The sequence below is a fragment of the Oncorhynchus kisutch genome, linkage group LG17 (assembly GCF_002021735.2).
Source record: "Oncorhynchus kisutch isolate 150728-3 linkage group LG17, Okis_V2, whole genome shotgun sequence".
In the NCBI taxonomy this organism is placed as follows: domain Eukaryota; kingdom Metazoa; phylum Chordata; class Actinopteri; order Salmoniformes; family Salmonidae; genus Oncorhynchus; species Oncorhynchus kisutch.
Genome location: NC_034190.2, coordinates 30,739,852 through 30,762,597, shown reverse-complemented (window position 1 = coordinate 30,762,597; position 22,746 = coordinate 30,739,852). Strand labels below are relative to the sequence as shown.

Below are 22,746 nucleotides of genomic sequence, written 5' to 3'. Positions count from 1 at the left end.
CCATATATTAGATTGCAAAGCTTCTGTATCTTGAAAAAAATATATATATACAGGCAGCAGTTGGGAGGAGTTTTTTGTTGTTGTACCTCTTCGTTGACACCTCTAAAAAGGGGGCATTGGAAGTTGCAGATTGATTCGTTACACCTTGCTAGGAATTGACTACTTTGCATGGGGAAGGGGAGGGGCACAGAGTGCAGAAGTCCACTGTAACTGAAACAGTGCACTGCTCTCCATCCCTGCGCATTTATTTTTAAATCCATTTAATTCACTATGTTATTAACATGTCAATACAACAACTTATTCTGCCCGACTGCATTGAGGCAGAGTATCTATTTGGTCAATAACTCAAATAGCCAAGCTGTTGAAAGTATTCTAAACCTAGGACATCAAGAGAACCCCAATTTACCGTGAAGTTGAGTTTTCTTCTATTTTTTAATGAGATGCTCTTTTATTTTGGCTACTCTGTGGGTACATGTGTTACATAAAGCACGTTTGATGTTGCTAAGTAGGCTAGTTTATAACTTCGGTAGCATTGAAGCGGTGTTACGTTGCTCAGCGGTAGATACGCACCGTTCCACCTACCACCCCATGCATCAGATATTTTGGAGATTTTCCATCACCACCATGGCTGCCGCTTCTTGCTAATGCACCAACTCAATCCACATTCTCGGGCGCACGACTTCATTTTTGCGATACGGATTAATTTCCCAACGCCCAGGCGGCCGGCAGACGAACCTTGTTTAACTGACCCTGGTGAGTTCTCGGAATTTGCACCATATGTTAACCTCTCTTATCTGTTCATGCGGAGTGCACTTCATTTTTTTAAATGTTAGATCTTTTTCTCAAGTCAAAAGGTAACAGATGATGAACCAATAGACTATCGTTAGGATTTTACCCACTCAAATAAATCCTTACCTCGCAGTGCGCGCGACATACTTGAGACATTGCCAGCATGCTATCAAATTTATCATCTATGCAGAATGGTTGTCGGAGGGGGCAAATAATGTGGCAATATTTCCAAGTACCGCCCCAACATCTGCCTATCTATCCATTCCTCCATCTACCTCGACATGCCTGTCGCGATTGATGTTTCTTACGTCACTAATCTTCAATCAGAAAGTGCATCGTGGAAGTAGAGTTGGCAAGGACAGGCGAGGGTTTTATGCACTTAATGGACAGAGCACTCTGTGTTACAGGAGCTTCTTCATAGGGAATAGGCCTACAGCGTTGTTAACGGTTATAAGACTTCTCTAGCTGCGTTTACAATTGTAAGTGTTCAGTTTGAACATTGGAATTTAATTGGTCTTGAAAGGTTTTGTCTCATGTAATTTCATATTCTTAAACTACATTATTTTCCACAGATATTGCTATTATTATTAATATTGTTGGTATTATTATTAGTGTCATTATTATTATTATTATTATTACAGTTAATTTAACATAGGATACCAATGAGATTTGTTCGGCTAAGACTTATAACAAAACCAGAAAAACATTTTGGTCAACTTTGTCCAAAAAAAGGAATATATGTTTTGTGCAGATTGATACCTTATTGAATTCTATACAATAGATCCAATGTTGATCTTTGAGAACTTTTATCCTGCCTTAGTTGTGCGTCCTTGTGCATCTTGTTTGGTCTTGTTGCTTTGATAATTTCTTTCTATAAGCCATTGCTTGCACCTTTGGTGTAATTTAGGTATAGACCAGTTAACATAATTTAGAAATTAGGCTATTAGAAATATTACAAAATATTCATCCAAAACTATGTAGAATAGAGTGTATTGCATTTATTGTAGGTCCTAAATTGTTGCCTGTTATTCACTATTGAATGCTCTAATGATTACAGAAAACCAGAACTAAATATTTTTCTCAAGGCAAACACCTGCTCAGGAGAACTTTACGACTACTTCATAAAGGTTCATAGTGAATGGAAACACTTCTAGACCATACTTTCCAGCCCAGGCTCAATAAGGATGCAGTTCAACTTTAACTCAAAGGGATTGTCATTTGACATTCCTGATTAACTTGCACACAATATTCCTGCTAAAGAATTTGTTTAATTCAGAGTTCATAGTGTTTTTGTCATCTAAAAAGCCCTGAGTGTAAATCATTTTCACTAGGCATTGTGTTGTATTCACAATAAGATGTAATGGGGAAAATAATTAGGTCATCCTCATGTGTGTTTTTAACCTTTTGTATTTGCTAAATTAATTATTTTAGAGAAAATAAACACTTTCATAATATGCATGGTATTGAAAATGTGGTAAAATGTTTATGCGATAATGATCATATGGAATGAAATCTGACTTTGAGGGTATATTGTAGGCTTATACTTTAATTGAGGGTATATTGTAGGCCTACATTTGTTTCTTATGGAATCTAGATACACATATTATGTGTTATGTGATATTATCCAGATTTTTACACACCAAAGATCACATTATGCTGTTTGCTTTCTTATCTGCCCAAAGGAAGGCAGTCTCATGCAACTCACACATACACACATGCATGCACAAGCCTTCACATTGCAGACGGATGCAGGCTCGCAAACACATACACTGGCCTGCAAACACACACCTACGCACACAAACATACACACACACACACACACACACACACACACACACACACACACACACACACACACACACACACACACACACACACACACACACACACACACACACACACACACACACACACACACACACACACACACATAAACTCACACACATGTGGTGATATCAGTGTGTTGTGGCCCCATTACAGATACATTGTAACTATAATTGTTGCTGAATGTCCCCGATGACTCAACGCAAGCCCTATCACATAGGGTTAAACTGGAAAACAAGATGGTGGTTTCTCTGCAGGTACCCCGTGCACATGCATAACCTCTCGTAATGTGTAAGTCAATGTTAACAGCAGAGTAGGTTCTGTAGTGTCCACCACTATTCACAATTTGCTGGTCTTTTATGTATTCGTGAAAGGAAGAAATAGAGGTAAGGACGCATTACTCCTAACACGTTATCGTTTATTGCCCGTGTGAATGCAATTACATATTGGATATACCTTATTTTAGGTATTTAAGACTCTTACAAAGAAGATTCCACAATACCATAGTGCCAAGGCCCAAGAAATCTACAGGACACAAAAAAAGCAGAATTTGAAGCCAGCATTTGTATTAACTTTGAATAGAACTTTAAAGCAGCCATCCTGATAATACTTTACACCACACAATTCATGCTATCGCGAACATTGGAGAGTAACTGAGTTTTTTTTTAAAGAACAGTGTGATCATAAGAGAGACATGGCTGAATGCAGAGTCGGACGGCACCATGGTATGACAGGAGTGAGAGCATGGCTACCATTGTCAGTAACAACACAGAGCGTAAACCGGGAGGCCAGACCATAACTCGCTGGGCATTGGGTCCACGTCCACGCTCCCTGGAATTTTCTGGAAATTGTGTTGCAGTTCCCTAGAAGTGGGTGTCTGAGGAAAAGAATGGCATATCCTGTGACAATATTGAAGGGAAAATGGGGAGATTTTTGTTTAGATTTGAAGTTCCAGGTGGTAGCGCATTTGAAACGTTTCTTTTTTTCCCTTCTTTCTCTTTTTTTCTCTCTCTCTCTCTCCTTCCTTACAGCCAGTCATAATGAATCAGTGCATTATGGTCCAAAAAGCTTCCAAGCTACACAATCCTAGGACGCCATCACACATGTCCACACACATGTATGTCAAGATCTTACACATTCGCAAACAATAACATGGCATAGTCCCATTTTCCCCCCCTCTGCGCATATCAAGTACCTTTTCAAACTGACACAATGACAACACGATGACGAGTCACCCTCGTTTTGTGTCACCGTCGTCTCCCTTTTTTTATCTACGTTGAAAAACACTCCCCTCAGTACATGTGAACATGTTCGTGTAGTTGGCATGTACTGTATATTTGCACACATTATGTTCTTCTTTCTTGTTCTTTCTTTTTTTTTTAGATTGGTTGACGTGAACACGCACAGATTGTATGGATGGTGTACAGTGATACCAGTGAGAATGGAACTACTATTTCACCCCTGCTTCTAAATACTACATTGGCTGAAGGCCCAGTGCTAGAAGGTGAGGGAACATTCCAAAAGTAGTGTACTGTTTACGAATACAAACAACCTCATCCCAAACATTTATGTGATATACAGTATACACAAAATGTACCTGTATATAGTCAAAACATTTTGACCCTTTTATTGATGAAGTAAGGATAAGATATTTAGCTAGAGATAGATTACTCTCTACCCAAACTTTACTGCCCCTTAATGTAAGCCTGAAATGGGTGGCAACAATGGAATATCCAACAACTAAAAGTAATGAAAGTTAGAAATTACTTTTATAGGCCAACAATTGGAGAAAATATGTTACATACATTAGCTGATGACACTTGATTAACGCATTTAGTTTTTGCATTTTATCTTCCAATATAATAATTATTAAATGTAAAGTTTGGATACAAAGTGCTATGCCTACATGCACTTTTTATTAAGTACTAAAAATGTTTTAAATCAAAGCTTCAGATAAAATGTTTGATGCCTCTATTGACCTGCTATCGCACAACCTCATCAGTCACACTAATAAATATTTAATCAGACAAATACAGTTGAATGCAAACATGCTGTTTCTACAATAAAGAGAAAGACATTTAACTGCCTGGTTATATGTGTAGCATTATCACTATTACTATCACCATTATCATTGTTTGAGGCATCACCTCAAGCAAACAGAGACCCTCCAGCCGTAACACACCAATGCAAGGGTAACTGATGGAATGATAGAATCAAGGGTTTTTAGTGTGGGGGATGAATTCCATGTCGCTTCAACTCCATAATATAATTGGACATGCCATTCGAATGTTATGATGCTCATAACGTTGCAATGTACTGTAACTTGTCCTATTGATCCATAGCTATACTCTTGATTCACCATTGAGACCATTGTTACATTGATTACTTACTGCCTCAATCAGTAATCAAATGGTATAAGTACTATTTACAATTGAAGCACTATTAACTACGTATAATGTTATGGTGAAATGACTTTGTGCCTGAGGAAGAACTCTAAGCTTGTCAGCTCAAGATTGCAGTTCTTCCACATGCACAAAGTCTTTTCACCATAACATACTTCTACTAAACTTTGAATAAAATATAGCCATTCACATATTAAGTTTCTTTTTGCGCTCATTGTCATTCAAGTAACAAGACACTTCTAATCGGAGAGATTTGTGGCTCACGATAAACCTCCTCTATATGGTACATAATCTTCAATCAATGATGGGTCAAATGAAATCCCATGCATCCATTGACAGCATGAATATAAGCATATATGATTAAAAAACAATAAAGAAGTGGGGTTTACTTTGACACAAGGTATATCTCCCCATCTATCAGATAAGGACGTATAATTAAAATGTCACCTAGCCTAGAAGAACAAGAGCTCTGATAGAGCTTTATACCCACAACTCAATTACTTCTGTAGTTTTTCACCAAATGTTGATGAAGAAACGTATCTGAAGTAGAGACGCGAGAGATGACACACTATGCCGTAATTTTGACAACGCAATTAAAGGTTCATAATCTCTGCCGGGGTCTTTTGATTACCCCAATTTGCACGCCCCAAGATGATGAAACGTCCCATGGACGTTATTTGAGGATGACAGATGCACAGCAAGTTCATTATGAGCCATACTACTAGGTAGCTAAATTAAAATGGTGTTGAGCATGCTATGGATATGTGGACATGTACAGTATAAGATCTATAGATATCGATTCACTCATGATTAAATTGCTCTGCTATAGCCAAGGCCTAGCCTTTTTGGGGCCCTAGGTGAGATTTGATTGGGGGGACCCCAACCTCGCAGATAAAACATTTAGGTGACCCCCCTCTTGATGGCGGAGAGAAAAATCTACATTTTAAAGTACATTTCCTGCAATTCTACAAAGTTTGCCATTGGATGTAGAGAAAGTATTGCAGTTCAACAGCAAGTGTTCTGCAATTCTACACATATGTTACCCGATTCAGGAATCTAGGTGTATGCCGCAATTCACGACTTCACAGGAAAGCCGTTGGAACATAAAACATATTTGTTTTTATCCAAATGCGGTTTTTGGCAGAAATGCCTTCTTGAACATGTGAACTTTCATGTGCCTTAATAACAAACGTGTATGTCATCTGTAAATACAAATACATTTGTTAAATTACGAGCCTTGTTGGTTGAGCCACAGAAAAAGTTAGCAAACTTCCCACTAGCCATGATTGGCTGAGATAATGAGTGGGCTGGAGATGACGAGGGAGGAGTTCAGCTTGGTCTGCCATAGAATCTCATCAGTCTGTGTTGATAATCCTGTCGAACGTGGCTTTAAAAAAATTGTATTGTGTAGTGGAGGTGCATAAGTGTGTCTCACCACTTTCTGGAGGATCAAGTTTTGAAATCAGTGGAATTAGAGTATGATAGCTAAAGTCTTTGGATTACATCTTCAAACTAAGGGCAATGGTGGCATGGCATTCCTGACACGGAGACGCATCCATGCACGATGATGTATACAGGTAAGATAGCCTATTGTTAGCTAGTTACATTTTCAGATATTACTCATTTTCTAATTTTGACAGAAAGTGGTTTAATTTCAAACTAAAGTGTACTGTTAGCTAGCTAGCTAACATTAACTGGCTGGCTCCGTAGCTGATGTTATCATTCGTTTCCCAGAGCCGTTTGCTGTTCTAGTTAGCTAACATTAACATGGTTGGTTAGCTCACAGCACTGTGGCATTGTTGGCACTGTTCATTGTTGTTTAACTAGCTAACATAATGTTAGCTGGCTGGCTCGTTAGCAAACATTATGTGACGTGTGTGAACTTACACTTTACCTAGCTAGGTACATTGTTTACCTAGCTAGCTATATGTCTTAAGCTAAAGTGTATTGTTAGCTACCTAGCTAACGTTAGCTGACTGGCTCCCTAGCTGATGTTATTATTCATTTCCCAGAGGCGTGTGTTGTTCTAGTTAGAGCCTAGTGTTAGCTAGCTAACATTGAACATGGTTGATTAACATGGTTTAACTAACTAATGTTGGCTGGCTGGCTCGTTAGCTAACGTTACTTGACGTGTGTACAACACCCAATGAATATGGCCAGTGTCAGTAAACGTCTGCAAAAAAGCGTAATGAAATTGTTGCCAGCAGAGCTGGTTAGGCTGTTTTCATGCTATTCAGAGTGTCAAGTGTGTGCTTCCAGAGGGAAACGAGATGGGTGGGGCTAAATCGAGGCTGAATGGGTGTAGGCAAAGAAGAGCTCTTCACTAGATACCAAAACATTCAAAAGGCAATTTTCTCAAAAGTGAGTTTACAAGCTAATCAACTTTCAAAGCAGAATTAATTTCCCATTGTTCCTCAAATGCATATACCATTTTGTAGCTCTGAGTCTCTACTTTTATCTAATGTAAAAAACACAATTTCAAATTTTGCTACATAAGTCCGAATCCAGGGGGTGAGTCACATATTGCCATGGTGCATATTTTTATTGTTGTTGCAATATTATAACTAATTTCATTCTACTCATTTTGCTATGGGGTGGAGAGAAAGACTTGCAGTAACAAAATCAATGGGGGCCACCTGGCCACGTGCCCTTAGTGCCCAGGTCGGTAATTCAGCCATGATTACTACAAGTTTAAATAGCTGGGTAGACTAACTTACCATTCTAAAAAAATGAATGACTGTCAGTGACTGAAATAGCAAGAGGAAAACTGCTGGTGGACAAGCAAATTTCAGGATATTGCATCTTGTTTATTCTACTATTCTAATGCTCAACAGTAAGTTGAGACCGAGTTTTATTTATTTTTATGGCCGGGGGCCCAAGGTGATTGCCTATGTCACTTATGCCCAGGGTCGGCCCTGACTATTGCTATGCTATTACAATTGAATTGATCCCAAAAAATAATGACTCTTATTAAAGAACTTTAGATGATTGACTAAGATCATTAAAAACAATATCGCTCGCTGTTAAGATGTAAAGGTTAGACTGTGAAGCCTAATTGTTTGAAGGTAAAAATTCACACAGAGAGAACACAAACAAAATCAAGTCTCTGATGATTGCTTGTGCGTCTTCAAATCGTTGGGCTGATTAAATTGATGTGTTGGTTAGTAATAATTACACCACAATAGAAAAACATTTACTGTGTCATTATTCCATGTCAACTTCAAACATTTTAATGTTTGCCATGTTTTATGCTATAGTCCTATTTACAGTTTGCATTAAGCTTTGTTGTAGGCCTACTTTATTTTCATTGTTGTTGTCCTTTTTTTCCCTAACAATTTTTCTACTTTGTTTAACTTAATCATTGCTTGAAAGCAAGTTCTCTGTAAATTCTACACATTTTGCCATGGTGCGGAAAGAAAATGTTGCAATTTTATAACTAATTTCATGCAATTCTACTTGTTTTGCCATGGGGCCGAGAGAAAGAGTTGCAGTTTAAAAGCACATTTACTGCAATTCTACACATTTTGCCATGGGGGGGAGGCAGGGTAGCCTTGTGGTTAGAGCGTTGGACTAGTAACCGGAAGATTGCAAGTTCAAATCCCCAAGCTGACAAGGTACAAATCTGTCATTCTGCCCCTGAACAGGCAGTTAACCCACTGTTCCTAGGCATTGAAAATAAGAATGTGTTCTTAACTGACTTGCCTAGTTAAATAATGGTAAAATAAATGTTAATTTGATATCTGAGTGAGTTACTAACTAAATCAATCCACCTGGAGGTCAGGGCTCCTGGGCATGTGCTCTTTGTGTCCAGTCGGTAATTTGGCCATGATTACTACAAGTTTAGATAGCTGGGTAATTGAACCCTAATTGAGTGATTGTCAGTGACTGACATAACAAATGGAAAACTGCTGTTGCACAAGCACATTTTGAAATTGCACCTTGTGTATTCTACTAATCTAACGCTCAACAGTAAGTTCAGACCCCAACTGATTTTTATTTGTTTTTATGTCCGGGTGCCCTCGCCTTAAGCGATTGCTTATTGTCACGCCTTGATCTGTTTCACCTGTCTTTGTGATTGTCTCCACCCACCTCTAGGTGTCACCCGTTTTCCCCATTAGTCCCTGTGTATTTATTCCAGTGTTTCCTGTTTGTCTGTTGCCAGTTCGTCTTGTCTTGTCAAGTCAACCCAACCAGTGTTTTTTTCCATGCTCCTGCTTTTTCTTATCTGTCTTTTGTTAGTCCTCCCGGTTTTTACCCTTGCCTGCCTTGACTCTGAACCCGCCTTCCTGACCATACTGCCTGCGCTGACCCCGAGCCTGCCTGCCACTCTGTACCTCCTGGACTCTGACCTTGTTTATGATTTTATTTCCCTGTCCACGACCATTCTCTTGCCTTGGATTATAATAAATATCAGAGACCCAAACCATCTGCCTCCAGTGTCTGCATCTGGGTCTCGCCCTGTGCCCTTAAAGTACGAACTGGCCATAACAGGTTGGACCAGCTCCGCCACGCTGTCTCCCTGCAGGGAGCCATCATTGGGAGGCATGAGGAGCTACTGCTGAACCTTTTGGAAGGGCTTTGCTCCCTGACGGAATGCCACAACCAAGGGTTCAAGGCTATTATGGAGCAAATCAGCAAATCGGGGAGCCAGCCTACCCTGGCTCCCTGAGAACCCCGCTTACCTCCTCCGGAGTGATAATCTGGGGATCCTGGAACCTGCCAGGGTTTTCTTTCTCAGTTCTCCCTCATTTTTGAGCTGCAGCCATCTTCGTTCCCTTCAGATCGGTCGAAGATAGCGTATATTATTATGCTAATGCATGGAATGGCACTCTCCTGGGCTACGGCAGTTTGGGAGCAACAATCAGCTATTTGTCGTGATTTGGATGACTTCATGGCAGAGTTGAGGAAGGTTTACGATTCTCCGGGATCCGGGGGAGAGGCGGCCCGAAAACTACTTGAATTACGTCAAGACTCCAGTAGTGTGGGAGACTACGATGTAGACCTTTGCACGTTAGCCGCCGAGAGTGCCTGGAATCCAGAGTCCCTATTTGATACCTTCCTTCACAGATTATCAGAGGTGATAAAATATGAGCTAGCTGCTCGGGAGTTACTGGTGGACATCGATTCCCTCATCGCCCTCACCATTAGGATTGATGGACGTCTAGGGGAACGCAGGAGTGAGAGGAGGACTAGCCTAGGTCACACTCGTCTTTCCGCTGCGGTTCGCTCATCTCCGAAGGAATCCGGATGACCCCGAAGGCTGTTTTTCCGAGAGGATCCGAGGCCACCCAAGCTCCCTCTAGAATCATCGACGATGGGTGAGTTGGATTCACCAGAACCTATGCAACTGGGAAGAGCTAGATTATCGCCTAGGGCACGTTCACACAGGCTAAGTTCCAATAGTTGTCTGTATTGTAGTGCTGTAGGGCATTACATAGCCACCTGCCCAGTGAAGAGACCTGAATCCTTAGTTGGTACAAGTACACTCGTGAGCCTGACTGGGAACCCTCTAATTTCCATTACCCAAACTGCTTTTTATGGGATCTTGATGTGGGGAGACTAGTCTAAGTCTCTCCAGGTGCTCATTGACTCTGGGGCAGATGAAAGTTTCATGGACGCTACCCTGGTATCAGAACTAAGTATCCCTACCCATGGATGCCAGGGCACTGGACGGCCGCTCCATCGGAAGAGTCACGCACAACACAGTTCCCAGTAATATGCGGGTATCTGGAAACCACAGTGAGTCAATACAGCTTCTCCTCATTGAGTCACCCCACATCTTTATTGTTTTGGGATTTCCTTAGCTCCAGAAGCACAACCCCGATATTGACTGGACCACGGGTTCAATCCTGGGTTGAAGCCCGTTCTGCCATTCACATTACCTGAAGGCGGCGCAGCCTTCCCTGGAACGTCTGCCTCCAGGGTTGCATACGACCTCGAATCTCTCTGCTGTTCCTGCAGAGTACCATGACCGCCTGGAGGTTTTCAGCAAGGCTCATGCTACCTCCCTTCCTCCACATCGTCCTTATGATTGTGCTATTGACCAACTCCTAGGCACCACACCACCTCGAGGCCGGATATATTCCCTGTCTGGTATGAGTGGCAGATGGCTTTCAACACTGCCTGTCGACACAATGAGTACCTGGTTATGCCGTTTGAACTCACCAACTCGCCCGCTGTCTTCCAGGCCCTGGTCAACGATATGCTCCGGGACATGTAAATAATTTAGTTTTTGTCTACCTCGACGACATCCTGTTTTTTTTTGTTCTGCCCAGGAACACATTCTCCATGTTCGACAGATCCTTCAGTGCCTCCTGGAAAAGCTCCTTGTAAAAGCTGAGAAGTGCAAGATCCACCGCTCCACTATCTCGTTTCTGGGATACATCATCGATGAAGGGAATGTTCAGATGGATCCTGATCTGATGGGTTTGGCAGATGCCAGGAGAATGCTACCTGCCCAATGCATAGTGCCAACTGTCAAGTTTGGTGGAGGAATAATGGTCTGGGGCTGTTTTTCATGGTTCAGGCCCCTTAGTTCCAGTGAAGGTGTTACGAATCCATTTGGCCCGGCAGTCTAGGGGGGATGGTATCGAGACCCGTATTATAACTCATGCAAAGTGCAATAGTGACAAAGTAACGGTGAGAATGAAAATAACCACAGACAACTAATATGACCGTCAAACACTTATTTGAAAACACACGGTAACGAGGGGGCAGGAAAAGGGGCTGAGCTGGATCCAAGGAAAGAAACAAATATCCCCAAATACCGTTAAGTGTAACGCTCGTCTTCTTCCTCTGAGGAGGAGTAGGAGAGATCAGACCAATGCACAGCGTGGTAAGTGTCCATAATGCTACTTTATTTACATGAACACCAGAAAACAAAATAACGAGAGAATGAAACAAAACGAAACGAAACAGTCCTGAACGGTGAATACAAAAAACACAGAATAATCACTCACGAAACACAACTGGGAAAAGGCTACCTAAGTATGATTCTCAATCAGAGACAACTAACGACACCTGCCTCTGATTGAGAACCATACCAGGACAAACGCAAAACACAACATAGAAAAAAGAACATAGACAACCCACCCAACTCTTGCCCTGACCATACTAAAACAAAGACATAACAAAGGAACTAAGGTCAGAACATGACACTAAGCTAGACTAGCCTACTACTATACAGCTAACTAACTAACCAAAAATACAGTGGGTGGTCCACCCAAATCGTAACACCACAGCATACAATAGAATTCTAGACGATTCTGTGCCTCCAACTTTGTGGCAACAGTTTGAGGAAGGCCCTTTCCTGTTTCAGCATGACAATGCACAAAGCGAGGTCCATGCAGAAATGTTTTGTCGAGATCGGTGTGGAAGAACTTGACAGGCCTGCACAGAGCCCTGACCTCAACCCTATCGAACAGCTTTGAGATAGATTGGAACGTAGACTGCGAGCCAGATCTAATCGCCCAACATCAGTGTCCAACCTCACTAATACTCTTGAGGCTGAATGGAAGCAAGTCCCCGCAGCAATGTTCCGAAATCTAGTGGAAATCCTTCCCAGAAGAGTGGAGGCTGTTATAGGGGGGACCAATTCCATATTAATGCCCATGATTTTGGAATGAGATGTTTGACAAGCAGGTGTTCACATACTTTTGACCATGTAGTATGTCTTAAAGCATAATTGAGAAATAATTATTTGAAGTTGGAATATTTGTGACATTTCGGCCCTAACCAGTCTTCATTTAAGACTATAAAGTTTAATCTGTAGGTGCTGCAAAGCAAACATTGGTGTTATACAAAGCCTTAACGATTGCCCTGTAATATGAGTAGTATTTTGATTTAAGTTCAAATAACCTGACATTAATTTATGCATATTAATAATATAAACATGAATATTGAACATTTACATTTTTTGATTTACCTATTTTTTAAATACAGTATCTTGTTGAACATAATACACTCTACAACCATATCAAAGTGGTATGTCTGCAACTTAGAGTTATAATCCAATTGGTTTGCATTACCAACAGAGTGAATGTGAAAATGGATTCAAAATGGTTGCACTCTGGCTGTTGATTTGCAGGGTGTGTAATGATACAAGTAAAAGGAGGGCTGTGACTCGTTAAATCACTGATCATCCATTATATTGACCAGATACTCTAGTGACCACTCTAACAATGAATAGATGTTGTTTAAAAAAATGGAAGGCAGTAGGGAGGCAAGATCAGGTGGGACCCTTGTAGCCAATGAGAGGACAGATACATGTGTGACCGACAGGCACAATGGTTTCCACTAGTTACCACAGCCACAAAGTAAAAAATGCATGAAAACAAGAAATTGCTTTTTTGTCTTCATTTTAGGTTAGGGTTAGGCATAAGGTTAGCAGAGTGGTTAGGGTGAGGTTTAAAATATAATTTTTAAAATAACATTTTTGGAAATAGGTTGGGTGCATGACTTTGTGGCTGGGGTAACTAGTGAAGACCAGGCACAACTCCAAAATAAAGTGTTTTTTCTCAAAGTTGCAGGGATGTCACATGTTGTACTTATATCGGTACACTCGTAACAACCTAATCATTATGAAACTTCTATTCGATCAATTAATTCACACGTAGCAAATAAACCACAAAACATTTTTTATAACCAAATACAAAATTCTCATTGACCTCCATGGTGAGTGAAAAAAAAAGAAAAAATGCCACCTGCTGGAGAACACCCATTTTGGGCCCAGTTTTCCCTCACTTCGCCTCTTCCTCTCTGGTTACAGTGTCTACTATGCAAATGTCTCTATATAAAATGGGTCATAACTTTAAAACTAGCAGAGATCCCACTCTGGATCTTTGATATGCCCGTAGAGTAAATTATGTTCTAGTTTTGTGAGGAATCACCCCATTCGAAAAATGTACTACTCTTACAGTATTTTTCCTGAAGGTATTTTTTCATTGTGGATTTGTAGAGGGTGTGAAAGTAGCTAGCACATTGACTTTAGCATATTTGCAATTATTCTGATTAAACGGATTTTGATAAAAATACACTATCACGCTGAAGAACCTATACACAGACTACTTGCTGTGTATACAGATGTAAGATCTTAATTTGAGCCATTTTGTTACAACAGTATAATAATCACGCAGCAACAGGAAATATTAATTATTATGTGGATTTGTTGTGGGGGGTTTATTTTCCATTAGGAAAAAAAAAGAGGGGCCCCTTCTGCACATAGGGGGGGACACTGTGTATTGGGCCCCTCTTTTAGTCACTGTGTATCGGGGCCCCTCAATAGTCAGAGGGGGCCTATATACAGAGGAGGCCCCCGATACACAGAGATGGCCCCCAATACACAGAGAGGGCCCCCGAAACCCAAAGAGGGCCCCCGATACGCAGAGGGGGCCCCTGATACGCATAGAGGACCCCTGATACGCAGAGGGGGGCCCAATACCCAGAGGGGGCCTATATGCAGAGGAGACCCCCGATACCCAGAGAGGGCCTCAAATACCCAGAGGGGGCCCCTGATAAGCAGAGGGGGCCTATATGCAGAGGGGGCCCCGATACCCAGAGGGGGCCTATATGCAGAGGAGACCCCCGATACCCAGAGAGGGCCTCAAATACCCAGAGGGGGCCCCTGATAAGCAGAGGGGGCCTATATGCAGAGGGGGCCCCGATACCCAGAAAGGGCTCCAAATACACAGAGGGGGCCTATACTCAGAGTGGGCCCCGATACCATGAGAGGGCCCCAAATACGCGGAGGGGGCCCCGATACCAAGAGAAGGCTCCAAATACCCTGAGGCAGCCTCAAATATCCATAGGGTGCCCCCGATACTCAGAGATGGCCCCCGATACGCAGAAGGGGTCTATATGCAGAGAAGGCCCCCGATACCTAGAGAGGGCTCCAAACACCCAGAAGGGCCTATATGCAGAGGAGGTCCCCGATACCCAGAGAGGGCCTCAAATACCCAGAGGGGGTACCCAGAGGTAAGAATAACAGAGTCTTTATGGCTGGGGCATGAGTCACCTATACTAATGTGGGCCACTTCCTAAACACATACTCTCACTCACTCACTTAAACAGTTGTGTCTCAGGACAGACCAGGGCTCTGGAACAACCTTCAGAAAACCTTTATAGCACTGCTGTATTAAGTGACAGATTTCACTTTTCAAAATACCAGCCATTGACATGCATACCCTTTGAAGAACCCTTTTGGGTTCCATCTAAATCTCTTTTCACAGAAGATTCTACATGGAACCCAAAAGCATTGTTTGTACCTAGAACCAAAAATGGTTCTACCTTTAACCAAAAGGGTTCTCTTATGGGGAGAGCCGAATAACCATTTTGGAACCCTTTTTTCCTAAGAGTGTACTTTCCTCTCCTCCTCTGATCCTTTTGTTGTTTTTGACACAAGCACTCCACTGCCAATTAGCCTTTTTTTGCCCGTTAATTAGAAAAGTCAAGCAGTGAAATGTTTGTCTTTGTCAGCTCAGCTAGACAGTACTACATTTTCTCAAACAGACAAAACAGCACTGCATCAGTAATATTGACTGTCTCTTGGCATAGTGGAAACATTATTTTTTTTCATTGCTAATTAGTTTGTAAAGGACATTTATATTGTAATGACAGCATTTACTGCAATTTAAAAGCACATATTTCATTTATTTTGCAGATCTAGTGTTGAGAAAATAAGAACTGCCCATCCCAACATTAAAAAGTGAGCTTGCACTTCTTGCGTAGTCGTTTCCAGTATGATTCGCCAAACCTTTTACGTCTCCACTAAAACAACCATGCAACATGCCCAGTGGACCACATATCAGAACTCAGGATAAGATGCAGGCAGTTCGAATCACATAAGTTTATTTACAAAACAGGGGTCAGGCAAACGGCAGGTCAAGGGGCAGGTCGGTAATCCAGGGCAGAGTCCGTAAAGTGCAGAACGGCAGGCGGGCTCAGGGTCAGGGAAGGCAAAATGGTCAAAACCAGAAGTACTGAGAAAACAGGGACTAAAGAAAACAGGGGTACGGAAAAACACGCTGGTAGGCTTGAAGAGACAAGACGAACTGGTAACAGACAAAAAGAAAACCCAGGTTTTTAATGCACAGGGATCCCAACACCCTACCATCCACTAGGGACAGCACAAGAGCTTATTACCGGATAGGCTTGCCACGAGCTAGGGTGTTTGGGATGGGATGGAGGATTGGTTTGAACTGCGAATCTATGCTTCTGAGAATCGCGGGTTCAAAACCAGTTCTAAGCACTTGTTTTGTATTTTTTTTTCTGTTTCAAGCCTTAATCCTAACCTTATCCACTCAGAATGAATGCCTAAAGTTAACCCTAATGCCTACACTTAACCAAAATCTCCTAATGTATTCCTAAACTTACCTGTCGAGGTTAGTTTCACTTTCACTTTTGCTCGGTTTGATTGACAGCTAACAAACAAAAAATATGCCATAATAATAACCACAACACTGCTGTAATCTACCAACTACAGCACAGATGGCTCCACATGCAATAAATAAAAGGGCTAGCCATGCCATATCACTGTTGCTAGTTATGGCGAGGTGTATATTTGGAGATTGAACATGCCAGTAACATTGAATGGTCAGTCTTATAAGAATGAATCTGACTGCAGTTGATAATCTTGATAATGTAAATGTAATTTCTTTGGGATTTGGTTGAGCAATTATGTATCGCTACTATTGGTGTTCCAAATTGACAACTCTCAACAGATTATTGTCTTTTATGTAACTAAAATGTCTGTATTCTATATTGGTCGTCCCATGTAGTTTGAGGAACGTTTTCATGAAGGGGAACCTCTTAATTAGGTCCTCTGTACCTCCCTAGTCATATTGAGGGATGGACCTCACAACGTTCATTAATGATAATCAGCAGGAGTGATCACATGGCCACAAACCCAGTCTCTGAGGACCTGGCACTTGAAAAGAAGCCTTAAATCACAGAGGGGTTCTTAATTGCAAAAATATACCAGCCACCTCACTAACAAGTTAATTGGGAAAACCTTTAAAAGGTTCCTCAAGGCCGATTCTCAAGGAGTTGTTGGTGATCCTCTTTCACATCAAACCATTTACTTCATCTTTTGTCATTCTGTTTTACAGTCGCAGTTTAGGGTAAAATGTAGTTTGTAGTGGATAAGACCTCTTACCCCAAACAGTATTTTAGAGGGGGAAAGCTGGGGCCTATTAAGCAGGGCAGAGCATTCACAATGTTGTACATAGAAGGGTTGCTCTCTTCTGAACAGGCCCCAGTACCACAGACTTATGGAGGACACCAGCCTGCTGTGAAGCTTGAGCCTGAGGGTGTCTTAAAATGTGCACCTTACTGTTCTAATGGGCTCGACGGACATTTCCTTTGAATCTGTTGTTGGTATTTTGGGTGTTATTGTGAAGTCTTTGCGCTACATTACAACTTGTAGGCCTGCTCAAGAGCGGCAGTCATATTTTTGAAGGGACACTGATGACTTGTGATTCATTGAATGTAACTAAATACAGTACCTGAAAAGCACTGACATATCCTGAAACTATTATTGGCCGAACCCCTGGTGGTAGCCTATGTATTATACCATCTTCAAGTTTTTGAATCATACTAGATTTATAACCTACAAAATCAATCGGTTTCTCATTGCTAAAATGTCTCTCTCGCTCTCCCTCTCTCTCTTTCTCTTTTGCTTTGGTACAGGTCAAATGAGGAAGTCATTTTTCCGTGCTCTCACATGCCCCTGCCAGACACACACACACGCACACACCTGACCTAATTGCTCAATCTTACCAAACTAATTAATCACAGTAGTCTAATCACAGTGACAAGGTTAGGTGGGTGACATTCTCCAAAATCTCCCCCTTTTCCCCTTAAAACCCTTGTGCGTTGACAATCCAACGCACACACACACTAATAATGTGTTGTGAATATCTGGGTATAATCTGAAGTAAATAAGGACTTTAGACCACTTACAATACTCTCAACAGAGAGGGTCTCTCGCGCTCTCTCTCTCTCTCTCTGTCCCTCAAGGGTCAGTTTTATCAGAAATCATTGAAAACATATCTACAGATGTCGGCTCTTAATCGACTACGGGGTTAACAGTATTGCACTTCTAACGTAGCCTACTTTTGGCCAGCTAATAGCCTAACCACTGATTATGGACTAAACGGTCAAATTATTTTGCTGTGATAATAGAGGTAAAATTAAGATCCTACAAATATACGCATATGACTGTGCCCTACCTGTTTTTGAAAGTTAGTAAAGTCACCCCACAGAGGTGAGACTTGGCATACTATGTGTGTGTGTGCATGAATGTGTGTGTGTGGAGGAGGAGGGGGGGGGGGTATGGGCGTGGTCAGACTGCTCCATTAATCAAAAAGAATGACACCACGTCGTCCCCGATAGGACGGCTTCACGAGCATTAGGGAGGAGGATGGGGAGGGGCAGCCAACTTTATTAATCAAGCACTCTGATTAATTGTTATGAAGTGTCACCCATAAATTTCTCCTTTGGATTTAATAATCCTTGAGGAAGACTTAACAATCTCTGCCGCGATTTTGAGTTTTATTGAGGGCTGTGTGAGGAGAGGGAGAGGGAGAGGGAGGCTGCTGTGACACAAATAGCTTCTCAGTGGACTGTTCTTCTCAGCTTGACAGTTATGAAATACAATTATCAGTGAGATCTGCTTAAGAATTCATCAGTGGCGCCTCTGTCTTTCCAAGGAGAGTGAAGGTGGGAAAACTACTCCATACAAAGGAAGTCTTAACTGATAAGACATTAAGATATCTCATTCTCCCCACCCCCCACAGTCCTTAAACTATCATTTCAATATCTTTAAGGTTTTTTTGTCTCTGGGCTTGTAAAGTAGCATATATATATTTGCATGGATTCCCGTGCATTATATTAAAGCAAAAATAATTTGGTAATCAGGGAAGATGGCGAATGGCATGTCGAATGCAAATCACCAGGATGGGCATCATTTGTTTGAAATGTATTTCTTCTGCTTTCCATTAAGGTCAATAATAGTTGTTAATCTTGCCGGGCGAGGGAAATATACTGTCATCTAATCGTGCAATGCTCTGTCAGGTCTCGTGGTGACAAAATCATGAAACGCAAGTGCTTTCAATCAATTGCCATTTTGAGAAAAGAAAATGTAATGATGTAGGTTGACTATATGCAATTATCATTCCGTTCATATTATTATACAGTATCGTTGTGTTTGGTATGCATACTTTGAGTACATATATTTCAGGCCCGAAGAACAAGAGCTTACACTCATTGATGAGTTACTGAGCAATATATTCAGATAAGCACCACTGATCATTCTGATTGGTTGTTATGAGCCGAGGACCTGCACATATAATGGTAATCCTTAAATATGAATTTTGAGCGCCGTGAGAATAAAGTTGCTCCAAGCCTATAGCCCAATGAAGCCCTGAACAGGGGTGGTGAGGTATAACTCAAATGGGGAACCATGAGGTAAGAATGGTGGAGAACCTTGGCCCAACTCAAAGCATAGCTTAACCATAGCCCATTAGCCATAGACTATCCCAGTCCAGCTGGGTTCCCCACTATACTGTACCTATGAACTGTATCTCCCTAGTATATACAGTGGGGAGAACAAGTATTTGATACACTGCCGATTTTGCAGGTTTTCCTACTTACAAAGCATGTAGAGGTCTGTAATTTTTATCATAGGAACACTTCAACTGTGAGAGACGGAATCTAAAACAAAAATCCAGAAAATCATACAATGTGATTTTCTGGATTTTTGTTTTAGATTCCGTCTCTCACAGTTGAAGTGTACCTATGATTTTTTTTAAAATTACTCTACATGCTTTGTAGGTAGGAAACACTGCAGATTTTGCAGGTTATCTATATATCATAGCCTTAGCCTAGCTAAATCAAGTAACATCATATAGGCTAAGCCATCTTAAACAGCAATAGTCCTACACCAGTCCTGTTTGGCTCCATATCTATATATCTCCCCACTGCAATCTATACATCATAGCCTTTGCCTAGCTAAATCAAAAAACATATCGCCCATCTTAGTCGTACCTCAGCACACACACACACACACACTACCCCCTCCCCCTGTCTTGTCTGCCCCAGTGGTCAAGGACACCCATATCAGCAGGCGTCAAGGGAGGCCCCATCCATCAGAGTGGAGTATGGGTAATGGAAGCACCCCATGACAATGATCATCAGCACCGCAAACAATGGTCCATAAACATCCTCTGACAAGTGGTCAACACAGAGGAGGGAGGGAGTATGTGTGTTTTATAGAGATAGAAAATGTATGTGTTTGTGTGTGTGTGTGTATGTGAGAGAGAGAGCGAGAGAGTGTTGCTGTGTGTTTGAGAGAGAGTGAGTAGAGAGTAGCCAAGCAGAGACGGAGAGAAAGGGAAATAAATATTGAGGTAGACAGCCAGACAGTTGGTTAGGGAGAGGGATGAATTAATTCCTAATCAACATACTTACAGAACTGGGAAATCGCCACAACATCGAATCACACAACGAAACAACATGCTTTCTCTCAAAGCTCTCTGTCCTGTTCTCTTTGTTTTGTGTATTATTCAGGAGGATCCAGGACCTCACTCATACTTCTCAAAAAATAAGAGTTCCAGTTTGAGGACGTTGTTCGCCCATCAGCAAATGATGCCCAATTAGGGGAAAGCTGAATATTTCAAAGTAAGAAGGAAGTGTGTTTTTATTCACCGAGTAGAGCTGTTGTTATTTCCCAGTCCCCCCCCCCCCCCAACCCCCATCAATTTAATTAGCCAACATTTGTCTCGGCTTTCCCCTGCTCTCTGTTTATCCAAAACATCAGGAGTGACACTGGCCAATTAGTACAGTGAAATTGTTTATCCCTCCGCTGCGCCCTGCGCTGGAATATTTTCTCTTAACACAAGGGAAGGAGGGGGTGTTGGCTACAAAAAATAAAATTATACAATTAAACACAGGGAGTTGTCATTTTGTATTTTTTTCCTCAACTGAGTACAAGCTTGACTGTGGATGCTTTACATTGTGTTGAACGTTGATGAGCAAGTTACCTTTCATTGTGAATCTGTATGTTGCAAACTGCCAAAATTGACCATAGGTTTGCTTGTTTTATGGCCATATATAGGAATCCTAGAAAGAAATTCAACAGAGGATTCAATAATTGGCTTGGGTGTGCTACTAATGATTTTCTGCAATACAAATAAATGATAAAGTTTCAGATTTCATTTTTTTGTCCTTTTTGTGTTCATTTCTTCTCATACACTTCTATCTTAAGGCAAAGGTCAAAGCTGAAAACGACCATGATTTATAGTCTTCAAATTAAGACAGCCATTAAGAATGTCTTCAAAACGCTTTTGGACGCTGTTGTTAAGCGCGGATGACATCTTCGGGAATTTTGCTAGTGGCTACATGATTGATGTGCTGAATGCCGTTTTGATGCTTTGAAAGCTGGAGGTTTTTTGAAGTACATGATTGTGAAGTGCCAGCATATGCTTAGCGAGATAAGTCCTTTGACACGCAGACATCACAGCGAGGGAATCTATCGGAGTTGCTTCCTCGAGTGTCCACGCCGAGTGCTTTTCAAGAACGTTTACGTGACTGTCAAGGCCAAGTGCCATTTCTAAAACGGATACATACACACATGCACATCTTGTTCACAGACAGAACGAGAGACAGGCGGAGACAGCTGTCATATAAAAAGGAACACAAACACATGTATAAAAAAATGTGTTCAATTGAAAAAGATCTGAAAAGAAAGTACTGACAGGGCCGCTCCATTCAACCAATCAATTAATCAATCAAAGCTGGTTGCTAGACTTTCTAAAGATAATCCCTATTCTGCTACATTAACACATTTTAGATTGATTTAATCAATTTAACAATGTTTACTGTGATCAAATTAAACTTACTTCACTAGTTATGTGTCAAGCATATTCCCTGTTGCAATTGAAGTACTGTATCTTGTTTTTGTCCATACAGGCATTATGACTGAACAGGGCCCAACTCTGCTTGGCTCTCTGACTTGAATGGAAACAATACAGCATCTTAGAGAAAGAAGCAACAACTCTACGTGCAAGTTTGTCACTGTACGACCAACCCAGGATGTAAACCACTGTACACCACAACACACACACACTTCCAAAGCCATCTGATTGTGTTGTCTATGTATTTTCTCCTCCGTGGTGGATAAGGGATGGGGAATGAAGGTGGGACTCTGGCCTGTGCTATGAGAACAGTCATGTGACATGACAAGGGCAAGACAACAAAAAAACATGACAGATCCAAAAAGAACAGGTATAAAGACATTGTAAACAATAGATATAGAATCTAATAATTCCAATTATATGGTTGTAACTTGCTCGGAACATCACATTCTCCATAAAACAATGTTAATAGTATGAAATTATTGAATAAATGTAAAAAACTGTATCCCTCCCCTTGCAATTCCCTGTCAGCCATATTGTTTTATTGTAGTGTACGTTTGAACAATGATAACGAGTGGTGAATGCTGGGAACCAAAAAGATACAAAAGCTCAGAACAAGAACAGCTTGCGACTGCATTGCCTTTATATTGGCAGAGAACTACAGTACCACCCCTTGGCGACAGGAGGCACCTCCATCGAGCTTCGGAGGCCCCATGACTTTTAGCTCGGGGCACAACATCACAATCACAGCAACTCATGTCACGCTAGGGGGCCAATCCAGGGCGCTGACAGTCAACAGGAATAATGTAAGTATTTATAAA

The 22,746-nt window shown here is 41.4% G+C and overlaps 1 long non-coding RNA gene across 1 annotated transcript; it reads left to right on the top strand.

Annotated features, from left to right (window-relative positions):
- The first annotated feature begins 370 nt into the window (after positions 1 to 370).
- LOC109908400 (uncharacterized) lies at positions 371 to 22,419 on the top strand. Its single transcript, XR_002257661.2, has 3 exons — positions 371 to 753; positions 3,997 to 4,117; positions 21,981 to 22,419. It is a non-coding gene; the product is annotated as an uncharacterized LOC109908400 (long non-coding RNA).
- Positions 22,420 to 22,746: the final 327 nt, after the last annotated feature.